Below are 6570 nucleotides of genomic sequence, written 5' to 3'. Positions count from 1 at the left end.
CAAAATAAAGAATAAAAAAATAAGGCTGGGGGTGTAGCTCGGAGGTAGAATGCCTCTGGGTTCCATCCCCAGTACCACAAAAATAAAATAAGGTGCAGCGGGGGTGTAACTCAGAGGTAGAATGCCCCTGGATTTAACTCTCAGTTACACACATACATGCACGCGCACACATGCACACACGCACGTGCTGGGTCTGATGCTCTGTGGTGGAAGTTGTTGGAATGTCAGTCTCACCTCACTCCTGGGTGGACACCTGTCACTGAGCCACACCTCGAGCCGTGCTCAGCCTTTCCCTTGGACCAGGGCTGCCTCCACCTTTGCATTGATGTGAGGGGACCGAAGGACCACTTTGAGAAAGCAGAGGCACCAGGATCTGGACAGAAGCGAATGTGACGACGTGGCCCTTACCTGTGTGGGGTTTTACTGGGGCTTTAGAGACCTGGCCGGCCCGGTGTGCCGCCATGCTAACCACGGTGGAAAAAAACAAAACAAAAACCTTGACCTTTAAAATTTTCCCTGTCAAGGTCTCCCAGTTCGGGAGTATCTCCAGCCGCCGCACGCTGCAGGTTGACTTTTTTGCTCTGAGCTTGTAAATTGCCTCCTGGGAGACACGTCTTTTTTTCTCCCGGGTGAAAATACGCTTCATAATGACTTTTTTATCCCGTTGTGTTGTATATTTAATTTCTCGATATTTGTTTCTGTTTTTAACATTTTCGGGTTACCAGTTGCCAGCTCTTGGCCACACCCGAGTGGTCTATTTTTAGACGTCCTTTTCTATTTATAATGAGTTTCTGATAAGATGATTTAAGCTTCTATTTTTAAAAAATACCTGTTGAGGCCTGTTTTGTTTTTGTTTTGTTTTGTTTTCTTTCCTTTTACGAAATTTAGAGAGGGCCTCCCCTCCCATTTAGAAATGGCCTGTTTTTCCCCCTCGAGGTTTCCCTTGCCCAGGGAGAATGATGAAAGTTCCAAGTGATTAGTCATTGTGATGCTCAGCGAACAAAGGCTTTGGAGATAATGATTAAGGTGACTGGTCCAAAGAGAAGGTCCTGGGTGTCCCCAGCGCTCACCACGCGCGAGGTGAGTGCCGCGCTCCCCAGGGTCTCTGGGCGCCCCTGTGTCTCACGCAGGATCCTAACGGGGTGGCCATTTTCTGAGAGCTTTGGTCGAGCAGGCTCCTCCCACTCCACAGCCTGCGAGCATTTGTTTTCTAAAATGAAAGCACAGCAGAAACTCGGCTGCCCCACAGCACAGCCTGCTCCTCAGATGTTTTTACACGAGTGTTTTTAAAGCATAACATTTCCCAACAGCTTCGAGCGGAGTTTTGTTTTGTGTTGTTTCCTCTCCAAGTAGGTTTGGGGTTCATCCTGGGAGTTTTCCCCTTTTTTCCATATATTGATACGCTCGCGCCTTCCTCCCAGATGAGTCCACCCTGGAGCAGGTGAGCGGGGGGAGCTAGATACCCGACAATAGCCAGACCCCTGCCTTCTGTTTCAATCAAACTAATGTCTGGATGAATCGGCAGAAGCTAGCTGGAATGTATTTCATGAACATTCTTCCTCTGCTCCCAGCCATTCCCCCCCACCACCCTGCCAGTTTCTTCCGTCTATTACTGTCGTTCATTTGTGAGACTGGCCCGAGTTTCTGTCCATCAGCCTTCCGTAATAGAAAGGCCCTTGCGCCTCTCCTCTCACCTCGTGACCTACCGGCGTGGCCTCGCTCCACGGCTCTGCAATTGGCTGCGGCTCCTAAACCCTAGGAAGTCAGGAATCCAGTAAACAGTCAGGGCCCAGAGCCGCACAGGTGATCTCTGTACAGGGGCACTTTGCGTCTGGAACCCGGAGGCAAGTTGCCGCAAGCACAAGGCTGTCTGCCGATGGTAAGCAGGAGGGGAGAGAAAACCGGGGAGAAAGTACCAGCAGCCTTCCCCAGGAAGTCCTCCTGACCTGGAGGATACCTTCCCAAACTAAGGGATCGGCTTCCGGTCCCCAGTACCACCAGAGCAGGAATTTGCATCTTGGAGGTGACTGCCATGGTTGTCCAGAGCAGCGCTGAGGATTCCTTGTGGGTACTTGTGCTTGGTAGGCGTGCTTGTTTGTCGACCCCATTGTAAGGAAGTGCATGGAGCCAGGGCCAGGCGGCCCACACTACGTTCCCACGATCACCTTTGTTATTGTTGTTATTTTTTGGTTGTTGTTTTCTGTGGTACTGGGGATGGAATCCATGGGTCATTCTACCTCCGAGCTACACCCCCAGCCCTATTTTCTATTATTTATTTATTTATTTATTTGCGGTACTGGAAATGGAACCCAGGGGCATTCTACCTCCGAGCTACACCGCCAGTCCTATATTTTTAGTGTTTTTATTTTTGAAACAGGTTTCTCACTGAGTTGCGAAGGGCCTCGCTAAGTAGCTGAGGCTGCCCGGGAACAGCGATCCTCTGGCCTCCTGAACGCTGGGATTACCAGCGTGCGCCACCACGCCCAGCTCAACACTATCTCTTTTTGGCATAGTTATATTTGTACGCCACCGCGATGGAGCAAGACGATGTCAGCTCAGAGTCCTCTGACCTGGTAAGGAGCTGCTGATAAAGGCAGTGCCTAGCTCAGCACGAGTGCTTCCCCAAGAGACAACTGGGAATGACCCGAAGGGGGCTCGCTTTTAAAAATGGGGCTGGACATCCGACAGCAAGTCCGATTTCATTAAGTGCTGATGGAGAGTTGGTGGTCACCTTCTGGAAGCTTGAACAGAGCCCACTGTTAAAGTCACTGGCACAAAACACAAAGGATTTCTGTCGGCGTATGGCTCCTATTTATGTATTAATTATTAATATTATGTATTAATAATTGTAACATTAATATTATTAATATTATGTATTAATAATGGCTCCTATTATGTATTTATGTATTAAAATCTTCCCCGTGAGAACAGGCAAACCGGAGAGATCCAGAAGGAACCGTGTATGGACCAGAGGGGTTCTCCACTCCTGCCCTTCAACAAGGTGGAACGCTTGAGTGGTTTACTCATTTTCTTTTTGGTACTGGGATTAAACCTGGGGACATTCTACCTGTGAGCTACACCCCCAACCCCGTTCTATTTTTATTTATTTTGAAACAGTCTCACTAAGTTGCTGAGGCTGGCGGCGAACCTGCGATCCTCCTGTCTCAGCCTCCCATGTACTAGGATTACAAGTATGCACCACCACAGTCCGACTACTAGAGTAGTTTTCAGAGCTTGAATATGGACATCTTATCATTAAATTTTAGGAGAACAATGAATCACTGTAGAGAGATTGAAATGTTATAGGCAGAACAAAATCTCTGAGTGATTTTTATTCTTGCGTTATATTGTTTAGAGTCTAAAACTCACATACATATAGGTCAAAAATTCATATACAAGCCAAACATGGTAGTGTACACTTGTAATCCCAGTACTTGGGAGACTGAGAAAGGAGGATCACAGGTTTGAGGTCAGCCTCAGCTACTTAGTGAGACCCTCCACAATTTAGTGAGACCCTGTTTCAAAGTAAAAGAATTAGGGCTGGGGGTGTCACTTGAAGGTAGAATGCCTCTGGGCTCAATTCCCAGTATCAGAAAAAGAAAAAGAAAAACTCACATACATGCAGGTGCAGGAAAAGTAACATTAACATTAAATGTGGGCTAGGTATAGGAACCTAGAAAATAGTTAGATTGTGTCAAACTGGAGGGGTTAGGGGTGTGTGTGTGTGTGTGCACACGTGTGCACACGCGCACGCGCAAACTACTAGGAATTGAATCCAGGGGCAGTTTACCTCTAAGCTACACCCCCAGTCCTATTTTATTTTTTGTTTTGAAACAAGGTCTCACCAGATTGCTGAGATTGTCCTCAAACTCACGATACTTCTGTCTCAGCCTCCCAAGTACTAAGATTACTAGCGTGCACTGCCTTGCCCAGCTGCATTAGTATTTTTAAAAATACTATGGGCGCCTAACGTATCGGTCTGCAGGCCATGTTCAACTACAGACCAATATACCCTTTGAACTCTCCCAGGATTCCTGTGTGGCAGCCTGCACCACGTTCTCCTGCAGGCTGTTGGGCTTAAAGTTCTCCAAGACCCAGCCCAAGGCAAAAAAAAAAAAAAAAAAAAGACCATGGAGCCCTCTCCATGTCATGGCATATAAATCAGCCACTACACACATAAACTGTCAATCTCATATAAGTAGAGTAATTGTATCAGTAGAGTCAGCAGCTGAATATGATATTATGTCTAAGGTGATACCTAGAAAAGCACCAAAGATAGTAAACTCCATTGAGCTGCCCAGGGCTGGGTTTCCAGGATGAAACAGGAAGAATCATGGAAGGAAACTCCTTATCTGGGCCTGTCACTCCCAAGGCAGCCCTTGGGTTAACCTGGATGGCATCAGGCATCCCGTACCACAGCAGGATGAAGAACAGCGAGCATCTCCTGATAGATCTGGTCTATCATATCGCCCTACTTGGTCCAAAGATGTTTTCTGAAATATCAAAAGTTAGGAGCTTCCTGCCAGGCATGGTGGCACAGACCTATAATCCCAGTATGTGTGATGCTGAGACAGGAAGTTTGCAGGTTCGGGGCCAGCCTCAGCTACTCAACAAGACTCTTAGAAACTTAGCAAGACCTTGTTTCAAAAAAAAAAAAAAAAAGAATTGTAAAAAGGGCTGCTTGGCGATAGAATGCCCCTCGGTTCAGTCTCCAGAACAAAAGAAAAAAACAAGTTAGCAACTTCCTAAATAGCTGTAGATGAAGACAGTATGAGAGCTATTCTCTCTCTCCATTGGCTCCATGTTGACCTCCTGCACACCCCAGAATTTACAATGGCTTCTCTTTTTGCTAAACATCTTTGGCCACTCCCACTTCCCTCTCCGTGCCAGGTCATATCTGTAAAGCGGCTCGCCAGGGCCTCGCGCGGAGACCTTGCTCAGTGTGCGTAAACTTTCGTCGTCATTAGCACCATCACCATCTTCATTAGAACCATTGTTCCAACGGTTCCCCAAACTCGGCTAGGGACCTGCAACCATCCCCACCCTGACACAGGTGCAGACAGACCACACGGGCAAGACCCCTTCCCAGGGTCCATCCTGTTCATCGGCTTCTCTTGTAGGAGTTAGGCTTCCCACGGAGCTCTGGTAATGAGCAAAGACAAGTTCCTGCCATTATGAGCGAGACTGAGGGGTTTCTGCCATGCAGGGCCCGGGGATGTGGAATTAAGGAGGAATTTGTTCCAGGGGAAGTTGGCCGATGAAAAGCCATCAGACAGTCCTCACATTTGCTTCACAGGGTGTGGTCCTCAGACTGGTGGCATGGGCGTAAGTCGGGAGCCCGTTTCAAATGCTGATCCTTTGGGTTGGGAAAGGCACGCACGTAAGAACCCCCGAAGCCCGGCGTGGTGGCTCACGCTTGTGATCCCAGCATTTGGGAGGCTGAGACCAGAGAGTGGTGGTTTGCAGACAGCCTCAGATACTTAGTGAGGCTCTTTGCAACTCAGACCCTGTTTCAAAATAAAGAATAAAAAATAGGGCTGGGGTGTAGCTCCGATGTAGAATGCCCCTGGGGTTCCATCCCCAGTACTGAAAAAAAAAAAGAAAAGAAAAGAAAAGAAAAGAAAGAAAAAAGGAACTCCCTGATTCAAGCATGTCGACGCTTACAGACACTGCTGTAGATATTGCAGTGAAATATAAAGACAGACGTGTTGACCCAAATGAGATTGCTGATTTACTAGGAGGCAGGTGCTAGGGACAGTCTTAGGGGGTGTGGCTTAGGAGGTGTGCCTTGTGAGTTCTGCCATAGAATCCTATGATAGGGCGACTTTGACCACAGTAAGAATCTGATTCTGAAAACTGTTGCTACAGGGTTTCCAAGAAGGGAAATTCCATCAGGCGTGCGCCGTCACACCTGTAATCCCAGTACTTGGGAGGCTGAAACAGAAGAATCACAAGTTTAAGGGCAGCCTCAGCAAATTAGCAAGGCTCTCAGCAACCTAGTGAGACCCTGTTTCAAAACAAAAAATAAAAAGGGCTGGGACGGGCCTGGCATGGTGGTGCACACTTGTAATCTCAGCACTTGGGAGGCTGAGACAGTAGGATCACAGGTTCTTGCAGCCTCAACTACTTAGTGAGGTTCTCTGCAACTTACTGAGACTCTCAAAATAATGAATAAGTAAGCCAGGCATGGTGGCCCACACTTGTAATCCCAGCATTCAGGAGGCTGAGACTGGAGGATCGCGGTTCACAGACAGCCTCAGCTACTTAGTGAGGCCCTCTGCAACTCAGTGAGACCCTGTTTCAAAATAAAGAATAAAAAATAGGGCAGGGGGTGAGGTCTAATGCCTCTGGGTTCTATCCTCAGACCTGCGAAAGAAAGAAAAGAAAGAAAGAAAGGAAGAAAGAAAGAAAGAGAGAGAAGAGAGAGAGAAAGGAAGGGAGGGAAGAGAGAGAGAGAAAGGAAGGGAGGAAGAGAGAGAGGGAGGGGGAAGGGAGGAAGGAAATAGGGCTGGGGGTGTAGCTCAGAGGTAGAATACCAGTGGGTTTAATCCCCATTACCACAAAATTTAA

This window comes from Muscardinus avellanarius, assembly GCF_963383645.1.
Source record: "Muscardinus avellanarius genome assembly, chromosome: 5".
NCBI classification, from domain to species: Eukaryota; Metazoa; Chordata; class Mammalia; order Rodentia; family Gliridae; genus Muscardinus; species Muscardinus avellanarius.
This window is presented reverse-complemented; position numbering follows the sequence as displayed.